We start from the raw sequence: 17943 nt of genomic DNA on the forward strand, positions 1-17943 counted from the left end.
CTTGTCTGCAACGCTCTGTCCGAAGCCGTCTTCCTATGCCCTATCAGCGCTCCCTGACGAAGCCAACGGGACTGCTAGTGGGCACTGGGAGATGTGTTTGCTTTTGGACCTCCAAAGCCAGCAAGGAAGATACTCACCTGTCCCAGAAGGTTCACTCCGAAGACCTAGAGTGGTTCCTGCCCACAAAGAAGAGAGAAATGATGGTCAAGATCAGGGGTGACCCGGTCCGGGAAGCGACTGACTCTTGATGGGCGATGGGGTCATGACCTCAGGCTGGTGGGAGCAAGGCCCTCGGAGGGCAGCCTGCTCTGGGCGCAGCCTGCTGAAGATCCTCTCTCCCTCTCTCCCTCTGCACCTGCCAACTCACCACCAGCTCCACCACCGCCCCCACGCCCACCGGACTGGGCTCCCAAGAGGGAAGTCACTGGCCCAGCCAGGAGAGCTGCACGGCACTGACAGGGCCGGGACCAAACAAATGCCAAGTCACCCAGGCCCCAGAGGTCCAACCCTTATGGCCTCTGAGCTCGCTCTGCCCCTGTGTTTCGTGGGGCGCCGCACGGCCTGCTTGGACTCCCCGCGCACCACGTGCAGCACGGAACGCCCTCGAGTCTAGACTCGACAAAGGCGCAGCTCAGGAGCAAAGAAGTCACAAAACGTTCGCTCCTCCTCGCTTCACCAAAAGCACAGGATCCATAGGTGGTTGGAGAACACTTTTCCGTGAGACTTCTCCAAAGGAGTGAGGGAGTGGCAAGCTACTCACGTCTGAGCTCATGCGACAGACACGCTGCCACAAAGGCCCCAAACACACGGAGCGTCTGCTCCTGAGGACGGGCCCTCCCACTTGACCAGGAGCCACTCCGTCCTGGCATGAGCCACTGGCCGCTTGCGGGAGGTGCCTGAGAAGAAGCTCCCGACTTGGCATACCTGCTCTGCCTCCCAAGGTCGTGCCTGGGGCGCCGAGGTCTCCACGTGTGCTCTCACTGCCGGGTGCTGCTGTCAAGCCCTCAGGACCTTCTGGGGTCCCTGCCACGACAAGGGGAAGGTCTTTGACCTCCAGCGTGGCAGCAGCCTGCCTGCATACCACACCCTTTGCGGGGAGGACAGCAGGGAGCTTCCTAGCCTCAAAGGGTCGCGCAGGGACTCCTAGGATGGCCCCAGCTAGCTAGCTCATCTCCACGTCCTAGAATGAGCAGCTCAGTCTGCAGCGCGACCTGGGTCCCACTCAGGGCCATTTCCTAGGGCCCCAAAGTTCTCTGCTGACTGCTCTTGGAACCGCAGCCTGGTCCCTCCCGGGCTAGGGGCCATGGGGGTGCTTCCTTCTTTACCTCCTCTGGCAATTGTGGTCGGGCTGCCGGGTCCCCCTGAAGAAAACAGAAGAAGAGAGACAGCACATCAGCGGACACTCGAGACCTCAAATGCTTCCAACCCTGCCAGCCAAGTCTTCCCGTCCAGACCAGGCAGCATCTGCGTTCCCGTGGCATAGACGTGTCACTATCGCCTAGGGCACGGGGCTGGCGGGCAGCACATCCCCTCGCCAAACCCAGGCCGCCGCAGCTAAGAGCGCTTCTCGAGGCATCTGGGGTCAGAGGGCAATTCCATCAACTTCCCCATCTGCACTCTTTGGAGCCTTCTGGGCAAAGGCCATTCACCAGGAGGAGAGGGGCACCTCTGTTCAACCGGGGAAGCCAAAGGCAACCTCAGCCATTCCTGGGTACACATCAACTCGCCTGGCCGGCCGCACCTCACTTCTCCCCACATCTCGGGCCAGGAACAACGAGCTCTGGATGGCGCTCCCCTGTGAACCCCCCTTGCAGTAGCCTGCTCAAACCCCCTGTCCATGCTGCCTCACGGCCAAAACACGCAGCAGCTGACCCACCAGTCTGCATGACTCCGTCCTTCTGATTCCACCTTGTGGAATTGGAATCTTGATCAACACGCCCCGCCTCGCCCATGGCCCTAAAGGCCCCCATCGACCTGGAAGCCTCCCAGACTCTGGCTTGGCGCTGCTCTACTGGAGGAGAGCTCTCGGCACGAGCCTGCCATGCAAACTCTCATTTCTCCCTGAGGGCAGGGGCAACACACGTGGTGAGTCTCCAAGGGTGTGGCAGGGGAGACCCAACCCAGCAAGACCACGGCCGGCCCCGCCTTAGGGCATCAATCCCCAGGAGCGGTCCTGTCCCACGTTGCCTCTCTGGACCATGATGCAGAGGTACACACCTGCTGCCAGAGTCTCTCAGGGCCCACAAGTCTCCAGCCAAGGGCTCACGTGTCCTTGGCTTGTCAACCGTGATCGTGATCAGCAGCGTGGCCCCATGCAGGTCGCTTTGGCGTGGGTGGAGGCGACCCTGGCTTCTGAACTCCACTCACCTGCTCCGCGCCCAGGACTGGTGAAGCCGGGGCCTCCTGAGGTCCTGCCCACGCTGCCAGCTTCCAGGGTCGTGGCAAACGGACTCCCGCCAACACCTGAAACAAACACAAAAGAGACCTCTCACCTCAACCACACTGGCATGGGACTCCCCAAGGGGGATTTCCCCCTTCCCTCACGTGTGCCCACCCCAGAACACGGAGGCGTGGTTCCACGGACTCTCTGTCAAGGGTCGGCTAACCCTTTCCTCCCATACGACCTCCCCGCAAGGTTGGCTTTCCCTCCTGACTCTTTCCTGGTGGGCCTCAAGCCTTTGACTTGATCCATTCGCTGATGGACTGGTTGACGTCCCTCCTAGGTGGCTAGGTTCCTCAGTCATGCCCATTTCTTTTCTCATTTCTCTCCTCACCTACTTATGGACTCGCCTATCGATCTCTCGAGGTCTCTGCTTATTGATTATTGAAATCTTTGTGGCCCGCGTCTCGATTTGGGGCCACTGCATCGACCCCTGCTGCTCTCCATGATGTGGCTCGCAAAGGAAGGGAACGTTGGGCCCTGAAGACCCTGTCGCTCAGGGGTGAGAGTCACGGGGAAGAACTCTCGTGACACAGCCACTTGCTCCTTTCACCTCACACATGCAAGGAGCACGAGGTATCCTGACAGAGAGGCATGGTTCTGTCTACTCTCAACCTATTGCTTTCAGTCGGGGCTCGATGGGATTTAGTGAATTCTGGGATCGATTCTTTCTCACGAGGGGATGGAAAGGAAGGAAAGAGGCCTGGAGACGCTGTTAGAGCCAGGCCTTAGGACCCGGTCAGAGACAATCTAATGACATGTCGGGTCCGCTAGGCCCGTCGATTCCTGCCGAATCCTCGCCACGTTACTTGTCTGCAACGCTCTGTCCGAAGCCGTCTTCCTATGCCCTATCAGCGCTCCCTGACGAAGCCAACGGGACTGCTAGTGGGCACTGGGAGATGTGTTTGCTTTTGGACCTCCAAAGCCAGCAAGGAAGATACTCACCTGTCCCAGAAGGTTCACTCCGAAGACCTAGAGTGGTTCCTGCCCACAAAGAAGAGAGAAATGATGGTCAAGATCAGGGGTGACCCGGTCCGGGAAGCGACTGACTCTTGATGGGCGATGGGGTCATGACCTCAGGCTGGTGGGAGCAAGGCCCTCGGAGGGCAGCCTGCTCTGGGCGCAGCCTGCTGAAGATCCTCTCTCCCTCTCTCCCTCTGCACCTGCCAACTCACCACCAGCTCCACCACCGCCCCCACGCCGACCGGACTGGGCTCCCAAGAGGGAAGTCACTGGCCCAGCCAGGAGAGCTGCACGGCACTGACAGGGCCGGGACCAAACAAATGCCAAGTCACCCAGGCCCCAGAGGTCCAACCCTTATGGCCTCTGAGCTCGCTCTGCCCCTGTGTTTCGTGGGGCGCCGCACGGCCTGCTTGGACTCCCCACGCACCACGTGCAGCACGGGAACGCCCTCGAGTCTAGACTCGAGAAAGGCGCAGCTCAGGAGCAAAGAAGTCACAAAACGTTCGCTCCTCCTCGCATCACCAAAAGCACAGGATCCATAGGTGGTTGGAGAACACTTTTCCGTGAGACTTCTCCAAAGGAGTGAGGGAGTGGCAAGCTACTCACGTCTGAGCTCATGCGACAGACACGCTGCCACAAAGGCCCCAAACACACGGAGCGTCTGCTCCTGAGGACGGGCCCTCCCACTTGACCAGCAGCCACTCCCTCCTGGCATGAGCCACTGGCCGCTTGCGGGAGGTGCCTGAGAAGAAGCTCTCGACTTGGCATACCTGCTCTGCCTCCCAAGGTCGTGCCTGGGGCGCCGAGGTCTCCACGTGTGCTCTCACTGCCGGGTGCTGCTGTCAAGCCCTCAGGACCTTCTGGGGTCCCTGCCACGACAAGGGGAAGGTCTTTGACCTCCAGCGTGGCAGCAGCCTGCCTGCATACCACACCCTTTGCGGGGAGGACAGCAGGGAGCTTCCTAGCCTCAAAGGGTCGCGCAGGGACTCCTAGGATGGCCCCAGCTAGCTAGCTCATCTCCACGTCCTAGAATGAGCAGCTCCGTCTGCAGCGCGACCTGGGTCCCGCTCAGGGCCATTTCCTAGGGCCCCAAAGTTCTCTGCTGACTGCTCTTGGAACCGCAGCCTGGTCCCTCCCGGGCTAGGGGCCATGGGGGTGCTTCCTTCTTTACCTCCTCTGGCAATTGTGGTCGGGCTGCCGGGTCCCCCTGAAGAAAACAGAAGAAGAGAGACAGCACATCAGCAGACACTCGAGACCTCAAATGCTTCCAACCCTGCCAGCCAAGTCTTCCCGTCCAGACCAGGCAGCATCTGCGTTCCCGTGGCATAGACGTGTCACTATCGCCTAGGGCACGGGGCTGGGGGGCAGCACATCCCCGCGCCAAACCCAGGCCGCCGCAGCCTAGAGCGCTTCTGGAGGCATCTGGGGTCAGAGGGCAATTCCATCAACTTCCCCATCTGCCCTCTTTGGAGGCTTCTGGGCAAAGGCCGTTCACCAGGAGGAGATGGGCACCTCTGTTCAACCGGGGAAGCCAAAGGCAACCTCAGCCATTCCTGGGTACACATCAACTCGCCTGGCCGGCTGCACCTCACTTCTCCCCACATCTCGGGCCAGGAACAACGAGCTCTGGATGGCGCTCCCCTGTGAACCCCCCTTGGAGTAGCCTGCTCAAACCCCCTGTCCATGCTGCCTCACGGCCAAAACACGCAGCAGCTGACCCACCAGTCTGCATGACTCCGTCCTTCTGATTCCACCTTGTGGAATTGGAATCTTGATCAACACGCCCCGCCCATGTCCCTAAAGGCCCCCATCGACCTGGAAGCCTCCCAGACTCTGGCTTGGCGCTGCTCTACTGGAGGAGAGCTCTCGGCAGGAGCCTGCCATGCAAACTCTCATTTCTCCCTGAGGGCAGGGGCAACACACGTGGTGAGTCTCCAAGGGTGTGGCAGGGGAGACCCAACCCAGCAAGACCTCGGCCGGCCCCGCCTTAGGGCATTAATCCCCAGGAGCGGTCCCGTCCCACGTTGCCTCTCTGGACCATGATGCAGAGGTACACACCTGCTGCCAGAGTCTCTCAGGGCCCACAAGTCTCCAGCCAAGGGCTCACGTGTCCTTGGCTTGTCAACCGTGATCGTGATCAGCAGCGTGGCCCCATGCAGGTCGCTTTGGCGTGGGTGGAGGCGACCCTGGCTTCTGAACTCCACTCACCTGCTCCGCGCCCAGGACTGGTGAAGCCGGGGCCTCCTGAGGTCCTGCCCACGCTGCCAGCTTCCAGGGTCGTGGCAAACGGACTCCCGCCAACACCTGAAACAAACACAAAAGAGACCTCTCACCTCAACCACACTGGCATGGGACTCCCCAAGGGGGATTTCCCCCTTCCCTCACGTGTGCCCACCCCAGAACACGGAGGCGTGGTTCCACGGACTCTCTGTCAAGGGTCGGCTAACCCTTTCCTCTCATACGACCTCCCCGCAAGGTTGGCTTTCCCTCCTGACTCTTTCCTGGTGGGCCTCAAGCCTTTGACTTGATCCATTCACTGATGGACGGGTTGACGTCCCTCCTTAGTGGCTAGGTTCCTCAGTCATGCCCATTTCTTTTCTCATTTCTCTCCTCACCTACTTATGGACTCGCCTATCGATCTCTCTAGGTCTCTTCTCATTGATTATTGAAATCTTTGTGGCCCGCGTCTCGATTTGGGGCCACCGCACCGTCCCCTACTGCTCCGCAGGAGGTGACTCGCAAAGGAAGGGAACGTTGGGCCCTGAAGACCCTGTCGCTCAGGGGTGAGAGTCACGGGGAAGAACTCTCGTGACACAGCCACTTGCTCCTTTCACCTCACACATGCAAGGAGCACGAGGTATCCTGACAGAGAGGCATGGTTCTGTCTACTCTCAACCTATTGCTTTCAGTCGGGGCTCGATGGGATTTAGTGAATTCTGGGATCGATTCTTTCTCACGAGGGGATGGAAAGGAAGGAAAGAGGCCTGGAGACGCTGTTAGAGCCAGGCCTTAGGACCCGGTCAGAGACAATCTAATGACATGTCGGGTCCGCTAGGCCCGTCGATTCCTGCCGAATCCTCGCCACGTTACTTGTCTGCAAGGCTCTGTCCGAAGCCGTCTTCCTATGCCCTATCAGCGCTCCCTGACGAAGCCAACGGGACTGCTAGTGGGCACTGGGAGATGTGTTTGCTTTTGGACCTCCAAAGCCAGCAAGGAAGATACTCACCTGTCCCAGAAGGTTCACTCCGAAGACCTAGAGTGGTTCCTGCCCACAAAGAAGAGAGAAATGATGGTCAAGATCAGGGGTGACCCGGTCCGGGAAGCGACTGACTCTTGATGGGCGATGGGGTCATGACCTCAGGCTGGTGGGAGCAAGGCCCTCGGAGGGCAGCCTGCTCTGGGCCCAGCCTGCTGAAGATCCTCTCTCCCTCTCTCCCTCTGCACCTGCCAACTCACCACCAGCTCCACCACCGCCCCCACACCCACCGGACTGGGCTCCCAAGAGGGAAGTCACTGGCCCAGCCAGGAGAGCTGCACGGCACTGACAGGGCCGGGACCAAGAAAATGCCAAGTCACCCAGGCCCCAGAGGTCCAACCCTTATGGCCTCTGAGCTCGCTCTGCCCCTGTGTTTCGTGGGGCACCGCACGGCCTGCTTGGACTCCCCGCGCACCACGTGCAGCACGGAACGCCCTCGAGTCTAGACTCGAGAAAGGCGCAGCTCAGGAGCAAAGAAGTCACAAAACGTTCGCTCCTCCTCGCTTCACCAAAAGCACAGGATCCATAGGTGGTTGGAGAACACTTTTCCGTGAGACTTCTCCAAAGGAGTGAGGGAGTGGCAAGCTACTCACGTCTGAGCTCATGCGACAGACACGCTGCCACAAAGGCCCCAAACACACGGAGCGTCTGCTCATGAGGACGGGCCCTCCCACTTGACCAGGAGCCACTCCCTCCTGGCATGAGCCACTGGCCGCTTGCGGGAGGTGCCTGAGAAGAAGCTCCCGACTTGACATACCTGCTCTGCCTCCCAAGGTCGTGCCTGGGGCGCCGAGGTCTCCACGTGTGCTCTCACTGCCGGGTGCTGCTGTCAAGCCCTCAGGACCTTCTGGGGTCCCTGCCACGACAAGGGGAAGGTCTTTGACCTCCAGCGTGGCAGCAGCCTGCCTGCATACCACACCCTTTGCGGGGAGGACAGCAGGGAGCTTCCTAGCCTCAAAGGGTCGCGCAGGGACTCCTAGGATGGCCCCAGCTAGCTAGCTCATCTCCACGTCCTAGAATGAGCAGCTCAGTCTGCAGCGCGACCTGGGTCCCACTCAGGGCCATTTCCTAGGGCCCCAAAGTTCTCTGCTGACTGCTCTTGGAACCGCAGCCTGGTCCCTCCCGGGCTAGGGGCCATGGGGGTGCTTCCTTCTTTACCTCCTCTGGCAATTGTGGTCGGGCTGCCGGGTCCCCCTGAAGAAAACAGAAGAAGAGAGACAGCACATCAGCGGACACTCGAGACCTCAAATGCTTCCAACCCTGCCAGCCAAGTCTTCCCGTCCAGACCAGGCAGCATCTGCGTTCCCGTGGCATAGACGTGTCACTATCGCCTAGGGCACGGGGCTGGGGGGCAGCACATCCCCGCGCCAAACCCAGGCCGCCGCAGCTAAGAGCGCTTCTCGAGGCATCTGGGGTCAGAGGGCAATTCCATCAACTTCCCCATCTGCCCTCTTTGGAGGCTTCTGGGCAAAGGCCGTTCACCAGGAGGAGAGGGGCACCTCTGTTCAACCGGGGAAGCCAAAGGCAACCTCTGCCATTCCTGGGTACACATCAACTCGCCTGACCGGCTGCACCTCACTTCTCCCCACATCTCGGGCCAGGAACAACGAGCTCTGGATGGCGCTCCCCTGTGAACCCCCCTTGGAGTAGCCTGCTCAAACCCCCTGTCCATGCTGCCTCACGGCCAAAACACGCAGCAGCTGACCCACCAGCCTGCATGACTCCATCCTTCTGATTCCACCTTGTGGAATTGGAATCTTGATCAACACGCCCCGCCTCGCCCATGTCCCTAAAGGCCCCCATCGACCTGGAAGCCTCCCAGACTCTGGCTTGGCGCTGCTCTACTGGAGGAGAGCTCTCGGCACGAGCCTGCCATGCAAACTCTCATTTCTCCCTGAGGGCAGGGGCAACACACGTGGTGAGTCTCCAAGGGTGTGGCAGGGGAGACCCAACCCAGCAAGACCACGGCCGGCCCCGCCTTAGGGCATCAATCCCCAGGAGCGGTCCCGTCCCACGTTGCCTCTCTGGACCATGATGCAGAGGTACACACCTGCTGCCAGAGTCTCTCAGGGCCCACAAGTCTCCAGCCAAGGGCTCACGTGTCCTTGGCTTGTCAACTGTGATCGTGATCAGCAGCGTGGCCCCATGCCGGTCGCTTTGGCGTGGGTGGAGGCGACCCTGGCTTCTGAACTCCACTCACCTGCTCCGCGCCCAGGACTGGTGAAGCCGGGGCCTCCTGAGGTCCTGCCCACGCTGCCAGCTTCCAGGGTCGTGGCAAACGGACTCCCGCCAACACCTGAAACAAACACAAAAGAGACCTCTCACCTCAACCACACTGGCATGGGACTCCCCAAGGGGGATTTCCCCCTTCCCTCACGTGTGCCCACCCCAGAACACGGAGGCGTGGTTCCACGGACTCTCTGTCAAGGGTCGGCTAACCCTTTCCTCTCATACGACCTCCCCGCAAGGTTGGCTTTCCCTCCTGACTCTTTCCTGGTGGGCCTCAAGCCTTTGACTCGATCCATTCACTGATGGACTGGTTGACGTCCCTCCTTAGTGGCCAGGTTCCTCAATCATGCCCATTTCTTTTCTCATTTCTCTCCTCACCTACTTATGGACTCGCCTATCGATCTCTCTAGGTCTCTGCTTATTGCTTATTGAAATCTTTGTGGCCCGCGTCTCGATTTGGGGCCACGGCACCGTCCCCTAATGCTCCGCAGGAGGTGACATGCAAAGGAAGGGAACGTTGGGCCCTGAAGACCCTGTCGCTCAGGGGTGAGAGTCACGGGGAAGAACTCTCGTGACACAGCCACTTGCTCCTTTCACCTCACGCACGCAAGGAGCACGAGGTATCCTGACAGAGAGGCATGGTTCTGTCTACTCTCAACCTATTGCTTTCAGTCGGGGCTCGATGGGATTTAGTGAATTCTGGGATCGATTCTTTCTCACGAGGGGATGGAAAGGAAGGAAAGAGGCCTGGAGACGCTGTTAGAGCCAGGCCTTAGAACCTGGTCAGAGACAATCTAATGACATGTCGGGTCCGCTAGGCCTGTCGATTCCTGCCGCATCCTCGCCACGTTACTTGTCTGCAACGCTCTGTCCGAAGCCGTCTTCCTATGCCCTATCAGCGCTCCCTGACGAAGCCAACGGGACTGCTAGTGGGCACTGGGAGATGTGTTTGCTTTTGGACCTCCAAAGCCAGCAAGGAAGATACTCACCTGTCCCAGAAGGTTCACTCCGAAGACCTAGAGTGGTTCCTGCCCACAAAGAAGAGAGATATGATGGTCAAGATCAGGGGTGACCCGGTCCGGGAAGCGACTGACTCTTGATGGGCGATGGGGTCATGACCTCAGGCTGGTGGGAGCAAGGCCCTCGGAGGGCAGCCTGCTCTGGGCGCAGCCTGCTGAAGATCCTCTCTCCCTCTCTCCCTCTGCACCTGCCAACTCACCACCAGCTCCACCACCGCCCCCACGCCCACCGGACTGGGCTCCCAAGAGGGAAGTCACTGGCCCAGCCAGGAGAGCTGCACGGCACTGACAGGGCCGGGACCAAACAAATGCCAAGTCACCCAGGCCCCAGAGGTCCAACCCTTATGGCCTCTGAGCTCGCTCTGCCCCTGTGTTTCGTGGGGCGCCGCACGGCCTGCTTGGACTCCCCGCGCACCACGTGCAGCACGGAACGCCCTCGAGTCTAGACTCGACAAAGGCGCAGCTCAGGAGCAAAGAAGTCACAAAACGTTCGCTCCTCCTCGCTTCACCAAAAGCACAGGATCCATAGGTGGTTGGAGAACACTTTTCCGTGAGACTTCTCCAAAGGAGTGAGGGAGTGGCAAGCTACTCACGTCTGAGCTCATGCGACAGACACGCTGCCACAAAGGCCCCAAACACACGGAGCGTCTGCTCCTGAGGACGGGCCCTCCCACTTGACCAGGAGCCACTCCCTCCTGGCATGAGCCACTGGCCGCTTGCGGGAGGTGCCTGAGAAGAAGCTCCCGACTTGGCATACCTGCTCTGCCTCCCAAGGTCGTGCCTGGGGCGCCGAGGTCTCCACGTGTGCTCTCACTGCCGGGTGCTGCTGTCAAGCCCTCAGGACCTTCTGGGGTCCCTGCCACGACAAGGGGAAGGTCTTTGACCTCCAGCGTGGCAGCAGCCTGCCTGCATACCACACCCTTTGCGGGGAGGACAGCAGGGAGCTTCCTAGCCTCAAAGGGTCGCGCAGGGACTCCTAGGATGGCCCCAGCTAGCTAGCTCATCTCCACGTCCTAGAATGAGCAGCTCAGTCTGCAGCGCGACCTGGGTCCCACTCAGGGCCATTTCCTAGGGCCCCAAAGTTCTCTGCTGACTGCTCTTGGAACCGCAGCCTGGTCCCTCCCGGGCTAGGGGCCATGGGGGTGCTTCCTTCTTTACCTCCTCTGGCAATTGTGGTCGGGCTGCCGGGTCCCCCTGAAGAAAACAGAAGAAGAGAGACAGCACATCAGCGGACACTCGAGACCTCAAATGCTTCCAACCCTGCCAGCCAAGTCTTCCCGTCCAGACCAGGCAGCATCTGCGTTCCCGTGGCATAGACGTGTCACTATCGCCTAGGGCACGGGGCTGGGGGGCAGCACATCCCCTCGCCAAACCCAGGCCGCCGCAGCTAAGAGCGCTTCTCGAGGCATCTGGGGTCAGAGGGCAATTCCATCAACTTCCCCATCTGCCCTCTTTGGAGGCTTCTGGGCAAAGGCCGTTCACCAGGAGGAGAGGGGCACCTCTGTTCAACCGGGGAAGCCAAAGGCAACCTCAGCCATTCCTGGGTACACATCAACTCGCCTGGCCGGCTGCACCTCACTTCTCCCCACATCTCAGGCCAGGAACAACGAGCTCTGGATGGCGCTCCCCTGTGAACCCCCCTTGGAGTAGCCTGCTCAAACCCCCTGTCCATGCTGCCTCACGGCCAAAACACGCAGCAGCTGACCCACCAGCCTGCATGACTTCATCCTTCTGATTCCACCTTGTGGAATTGGAATCTTGATCAACACGCCCCGCCTCGCCCATGTCCCTAAAGGCCCCCATCGACCTGGAAGCCTCCCAGACTCTGGCTTGGCGCTGCTCTACTGGAGGAGAGCTCTCGGCACGAGCCTGCCATGCAAACTCTCATTTCTCCCTGAGGGCAGGGGCAACACACGTGGTGAGTCTCCAAGGGTGTGGCAGGGGAGACCCAACCCAGCAAGACCACGGCCGGCCCCGCCTTAGGGCATCAATCCCCAGGAGCGGTCCCGTCCCACGTTGCCTCTCTGGACCATGATGCAGAGGTACACACCTGCTGCCAGAGTCTCTCAGGGCCCACAAGTCTCCAGCCAAGGGCTCACGTGTCCTTGGCTTGTCAACCGTGATCGTGATCAGCAGCGTGGCCCCATGCCGGTCGCTTTGGCGTGGGTGGAGGCGACCCTGGCTTCTGAACTCCACTCACCTGCTCCGCGCCCAGGACTGGTGAAGCCGGGGCCTCCTGAGGTCCTGCCCACGCTGCCAGCTTCCAGGGTCGTGGCAACCGGACTCCCGCCAACACCTGAAACAAACACAAAAGAGACCTCTCACCTCAACCACACTGGCATGGGACTCCCCAAGGGGGATTTCCCCCTTCCCTCACGTGTGCCCACCCCAGAACACGGAGGCGTGGTTCCACGGACTCTCTGTCAAGGGTCGGCTAACCCTTTCCTCTCATACGACCTCCCCGCAAGGTAGGCTTTCCCTCCTGACTCTTTCCTGGTGGGCCTCAAGCCTTTGACTCGATCCATTCACTGATGGACTGGTTGACGTCCCTCCTTAGTGGCCAGGTTCCTCAATCATGCCCATTTCTTTTCTCATTTCTCTCCTCACCTACTTATGGACTCGCCTATCGATCTCTCTAGGTCTCTGCTTATTGCTTATTGAAATCTTTGTGGCCCGCGTCTCGATTTGGGGCCACGGCACCGTCCCCTAATGCTCCGCAGGAGGTGACATGCAAAGGAAGGGAACGTTGGGCCCTGAAGACCCTGTCGCTCAGGGGTGAGAGTCACGGGGAAGAACTCTCGTGACACAGCCACTTGCTCCTTTCACCTCACACATGCAAGGAGCACAAGGTATCCTGACAGAGAGGCATCGTTCTGTCTACTCTCAACCTGTTGCTTTCAGTCGGGGCTCGATGGGATTTAGTGAATTCTGGGATCGATTCTTTCTCACGAGGGGATGGAAAGGAAGGAAAGAGGCCTGGAGACGCTGTTAGAGCCAGGCCTTAGAACCTGGTCAGAGACAATCTAATGACATGTCGGGTCCGCTAGGCCTGTCGATTCCTGCCGCATCCTCGCCACGTTACTTGTCTGCAACGCTCTGTCCGAAGCCGTCTTCCTATGCCCTATCAGCGCTCCCTGACGAAGCCAACGGGACTGCTAGTGGGCACTGGGAGATGTGTTTGCTTTTGGACCTCCAAAGCCAGCAAGGAAGATACTCACCTGTCCCAGAAGGTTCACTCCGAAGACCTAGAGTGGTTCCTGCCCACAAAGAAGAGAGATATGATGGTCAAGATCAGGGGTGACCCGGTCCGGGAAGCGACTGACTCTTGATGGGCGATGGGGTCATGACCTCAGGCTGGTGGGAGCAAGGCCCTCGGAGGGCAGCCTGCTCTGGGCGCAGCCTGCTGAAGATCCTCTCTCCCTCTCTCCCTCTGCACCTGCCAACTCACCACCAGCTCCACCACCGCCCCCACGCCCACCGGACTGGGCTCCCAAGAGGGAAGTCACTGGCCCAGCCAGGAGAGCTGCACGGCACTGACAGGGCCGGGACCAAACAAATGCCAAGTCACCCAGGCCCCAGAGGTCCAACCCTTATGGCCTCTGAGCTCGCTCTGCCCCTGTGTTTCGTGGGGCGCCGCACGGCCTGCTTGGACTCCCCGCGCACCACGTGCAGCACGGAACGCCCTCGAGTCTAGACTCGACAAAGGCGCAGCTCAGGAGCAAAGAAGTCACAAAACGTTCGCTCCTCCTCGCTTCACCAAAAGCACAGGATCCATAGGTGGTTGGAGAACACTTTTCCGTGAGACTTCTCCAAAGGAGTGAGGGAGTGGCAAGCTACTCACGTCTGAGCTCATGCGACAGACACGCTGCCACAAAGGCCCCAAACACACGGAGCGTCTGCTCCTGAGGACGGGCCCTCCCACTTGACCAGGAGCCACTCCGTCCTGGCATGAGCCACTGGCCGCTTGCGGGAGGTGCCTGAGAAGAAGCTCCCGACTTGGCATACCTGCTCTGCCTCCCAAGGTCGTGCCTGGGGCGCCGAGGTCTCCACGTGTGCTCTCACTGCCGGGTGCTGCTGTCAAGCCCTCAGGACCTTCTGGGGTCCCTGCCACGACAAGGGGAAGGTCTTTGACCTCCAGCGTGGCAGCAGCCTGCCTGCATACCACACCCTTTGCGGGGAGGACAGCAGGGAGCTTCCTAGCCTCAAAGGGTCGCGCAGGGACTCCTAGGATGGCCCCAGCTAGCTAGCTCATCTCCACGTCCTAGAATGAGCAGCTCAGTCTGCAGCGCGACCTGGGTCCCACTCAGGGCCATTTCCTAGGGCCCCAAAGTTCTCTGCTGACTGCTCTTGGAACCGCAGCCTGGTCCCTCCCGGGCTAGGGGCCATGGGGGTGCTTCCTTCTTTACCTCCTCTGGCAATTGTGGTCGGGCTGCCGGGTCCCCCTGAAGAAAACAGAAGAAGAGAGACAGCACATCAGCGGACACTCGAGACCTCAAATGCTTCCAACCCTGCCAGCCAAGTCTTCCCGTCCAGACCAGGCAGCATCTGCGTTCCCGTGGCATAGACGTGTCACTATCGCCTAGGGCACGGGGCTGGGGGGCAGCACATCCCCTCGCCAAACCCAGGCCGCCGCAGCTAAGAGCGCTTCTCGAGGCATCTGGGGTCAGAGGGCAATTCCATCAACTTCCCCATCTGCCCTCTTTGGAGGCTTCTGGGCAAAGGCCGTTCACCAGGAGGAGAGGGGCACCTCTGTTCAACCGGGGAAGCCAAAGGCAACCTCAGCCATTCCTGGGTACACATCAACTCGCCTGGCCGGCCGCACCTCACTTCTCCCCACATCTCGGGCCAGGAACAACGAGCTCTGGATGGCGCTCCCCTGTGAACCCCCCTTGGAGTAGCCTGCTCAAACCCCCTGTCCATGCTGCCTCACGGCCAAAACACGCAGCAGCTGACCCACCAGTCTGCATGACTCCGTCCTTCTGATTCCACCTTGTGGAATTGGAATCTTGATCAACATGCCCCGCCCATGTCCCTAAAGGCCCCCATCGACCTGGAAGCCTCCCAGACTCTGGCTTGGCGCTGCTCTACTGGAGGAGAGCTCTCGGCAGGAGCCTGCCATGCAAACTCTCATTTCTCCCTGAGGGCAGGGGCAACACACGTGGTGAGTCTCCAAGGGTGTGGCAGGGGAGACCCAACCCAGCAAGACCACGGCCGGCCCCGCCTTAGGGCATCAATCCCCAGGAGCGGTCCCGTCCCACGTTGCCTCTCTGGACCATGATGCAGAGGTACACACCTGCTGCCAGAGTCTCTCAGGGCCCACAAGTCTCCAGCCAAGGGCTCACGTGTCCTTGGCTTGTCAACCGTGATCGTGATCAGCAGCGTGGCCCCATGCCGGTCGCTTTGGCGTGGGTGGAGGCGACCCTGGCTTCTGAACTCCACTCACCTGCTCCGCGCCCAGGACTGGTGAAGCCGGGGCCCCCTGCGGTCCTGCCCACGCTGCCAGCTTCCAGGGTCGTGGCAACCGGACTCCCGACAACACCTGACACAAACACACAAGGGACCTCTCACCTCAACCACACTGGCATGGGACTCCCCAAGGGGGATTTCCCCCTTCCCTCACGTGTGCCCACCCCAGAACACGGAGGCGTGGTTCCACGGACTCTCTGTCAAGGGTCGGCTAACCCTTTCCTCTCATACGACCTCCCCGCAAGGTTGGCTTTCCCTCCTGACTCTTTCCTGGTGGGCCTCAAGCCTTTGACTCGATCCATTCACTGATGGACTGGTTGACGTCCCTCCTTAGTGGCCAGGTTCCTCAATCATGCCCATTTCTTTTCTCATTTCTCTCCTCACCTACTTATGGACTCGCCTATCGATCTCTCTAGGTCTCTGCTTATTGCTTATTGAAATCTTTGTGGCCCGCGTCTCGATTTGGGGCCACGGCACCGTCCCCTAATGCTCCGCAGGAGGTGACATGCAAAGGAAGGGAACGTTGGGCCCTGAAGACCCTGTCGCTCAGGGGTGAGAGTCACGGGGAAGAACTCTCGTGACACAGCCACTTGCTCCTTTCACCTCACACATGCAAGGAGCACAAGGTATCCTGACAGAGAGGCATCGTTCTGTCTACTCTCAACCTGTTGCTTTCAGTCGGGGCTCGATGGGATTTAGTGAATTCTGGGATCGATTCTTTCTCACGAGGGGATGGAAAGGAAGGAAAGAGGCCTGGAGACGCTGTTAGAGCCAGGCCTTAGAACCTGGTCAGAGACAATCTAATGACATGTCGGGTCCGCTAGGCCTGTCGATTCCTGCCGCATCCTCGCCACGTTACTTGTCTGCAACGCTCTGTCCGAAGCCGTCTTCCTATGCCCTATCAGCGCTCCCTGACGAAGCCAACGGGACTGCTAGTGGGCACTGGGAGATGTGTTTGCTTTTGGACCTCCAAAGCCAGCAAGGAAGATACTCACCTGTCCCAGAAGGTTCACTCCGAAGACCTAGAGTGGTTCCTGCCCACAAAGAAGAGAGATATGATGGTCAAGATCAGGGGTGACCCGGTCCGGGAAGCGACTGACTCTTGATGGGCGATGGGGTCATGACCTCAGGCTGGTGGGAGCAAGGCCCTCGGAGGGCAGCCTGCTCTGGGCGCAGCCTGCTGAAGATCCTCTCTCCCTCTCTCCCTCTGCACCTGCCAACTCACCACCAGCTCCACCACCGCCCCCACGCCCACCGGACTGGGCTCCCAAGAGGGAAGTCACTGGCCCAGCCAGGAGAGCTGCACGGCACTGACAGGGCCGGGACCAAACAAATGCCAAGTCACCCAGGCCCCAGAGGTCCAACCCTTATGGCCTCTGAGCTCGCTCTGCCCCTGTGTTTCGTGGGGCGCCGCACGGCCTGCTTGGACTCCCCGCGCACCACGTGCAGCACGGAACGCCCTCGAGTCTAGACTCGACAAAGGCGCAGCTCAGGAGCAAAGAAGTCACAAAACGTTCGCTCCTCCTCGCTTCACCAAAAGCACAGGATCCATAGGTGGTTGGAGAACACTTTTCCGTGAGACTTCTCCAAAGGAGTGAGGGAGTGGCAAGCTACTCACGTCTGAGCTCATGCGACAGACACGCTGCCACAAAGGCCCCAAACACACGGAGCGTCTGCTCCTGAGGACGGGCCCTCCCACTTGACCAGGAGCCACTCCCTCCTGGCATGAGCCACTGGCCGCTTGCGGGAGGTGCCTGAGAAGAAGCTCCCGACTTGGCATACCTGCTCTGCCTCCCAAGGTCGTGCCTGGGGCGCCGAGGTCTCCACGTGTGCTCTCACTGCCGGGTGCTGCTGTCAAGCCCTCAGGACCTTCTGGGGTCCCTGCCACGACAAGGGGAAGGTCTTTGACCTCCAGCGTGGCAGCAGCCTGCCTGCATACCACACCCTTTGCGGGGAGGACAGCAGGGAGCTTCCTAGCCTCAAAGGGTCGCGCAGGGACTCCTAGGATGGCCCCAGCTAGCTAGCTCATCTCCACGTCCTAGAATGAGCAGCTCAGTCTGCAGCGCGACCTGGGTCCCACTCAGGGCCATTTCCTAGGGCCCCAAAGTTCTCTGCTGACTGCTCTTGGAACCGCAGCCTGGTCCCTCCCGGGCTAGGGGCCATGGGGGTGCTTCCTTCTTTACCTCCTCTGGCAATTGTGGTCGGGCTGCCGGGTCCCCCTGAAGAAAACAGAAGAAGAGAGACAGCACATCAGCGGACACTCGAGACCTCAAATGCTTCCAACCCTGCCAGCCAAGTCTTCCCGTCCAGACCAGGCAGCATCTGCGTTCCCGTGGCATAGACGTGTCACTATCGCCTAGGGCACGGGGCTGGGGGGCAGCACATCCCCTCGCCAAACCCAGGCCGCCGCAGCTAAGAGCGCTTCTCGAGGCATCTGGGGTCAGAGGGCAATTCCATCAACTTCCCCATCTGCCCTCTTTGGAGGCTTCTGGGCAAAGGCCGTTCACCAGGAGGAGAGGGGCACCTCTGTTCAACCGGGGAAGCCAAAGGCAACCTCAGCCATTCCTGGG

General features: G+C 60.1%; 1 protein-coding gene across 1 annotated transcript in view; it reads right to left on the reverse strand.

Moving 5' to 3' along the window:
• The window catches only part of LOC112921201 (apomucin-like), a 141824-nt gene extending 126402 nt beyond the window's left edge, over positions 1 to 15422 (reverse strand). Inside the window, exon 1 of the mRNA XM_072765092.1 lies at positions 15351 to 15422. The gene's annotated coding sequence lies outside the window, so the exon portion shown is untranslated. The remainder of the gene's footprint in view (positions 1 to 15350) is intronic.
• Positions 15423 to 17943: the final 2521 nt, after the last annotated feature.

Source organism: Vulpes vulpes, chromosome 8 (assembly GCF_048418805.1).
Source record: "Vulpes vulpes isolate BD-2025 chromosome 8, VulVul3, whole genome shotgun sequence".
Classification (NCBI taxonomy): domain Eukaryota; kingdom Metazoa; phylum Chordata; class Mammalia; order Carnivora; family Canidae; genus Vulpes; species Vulpes vulpes.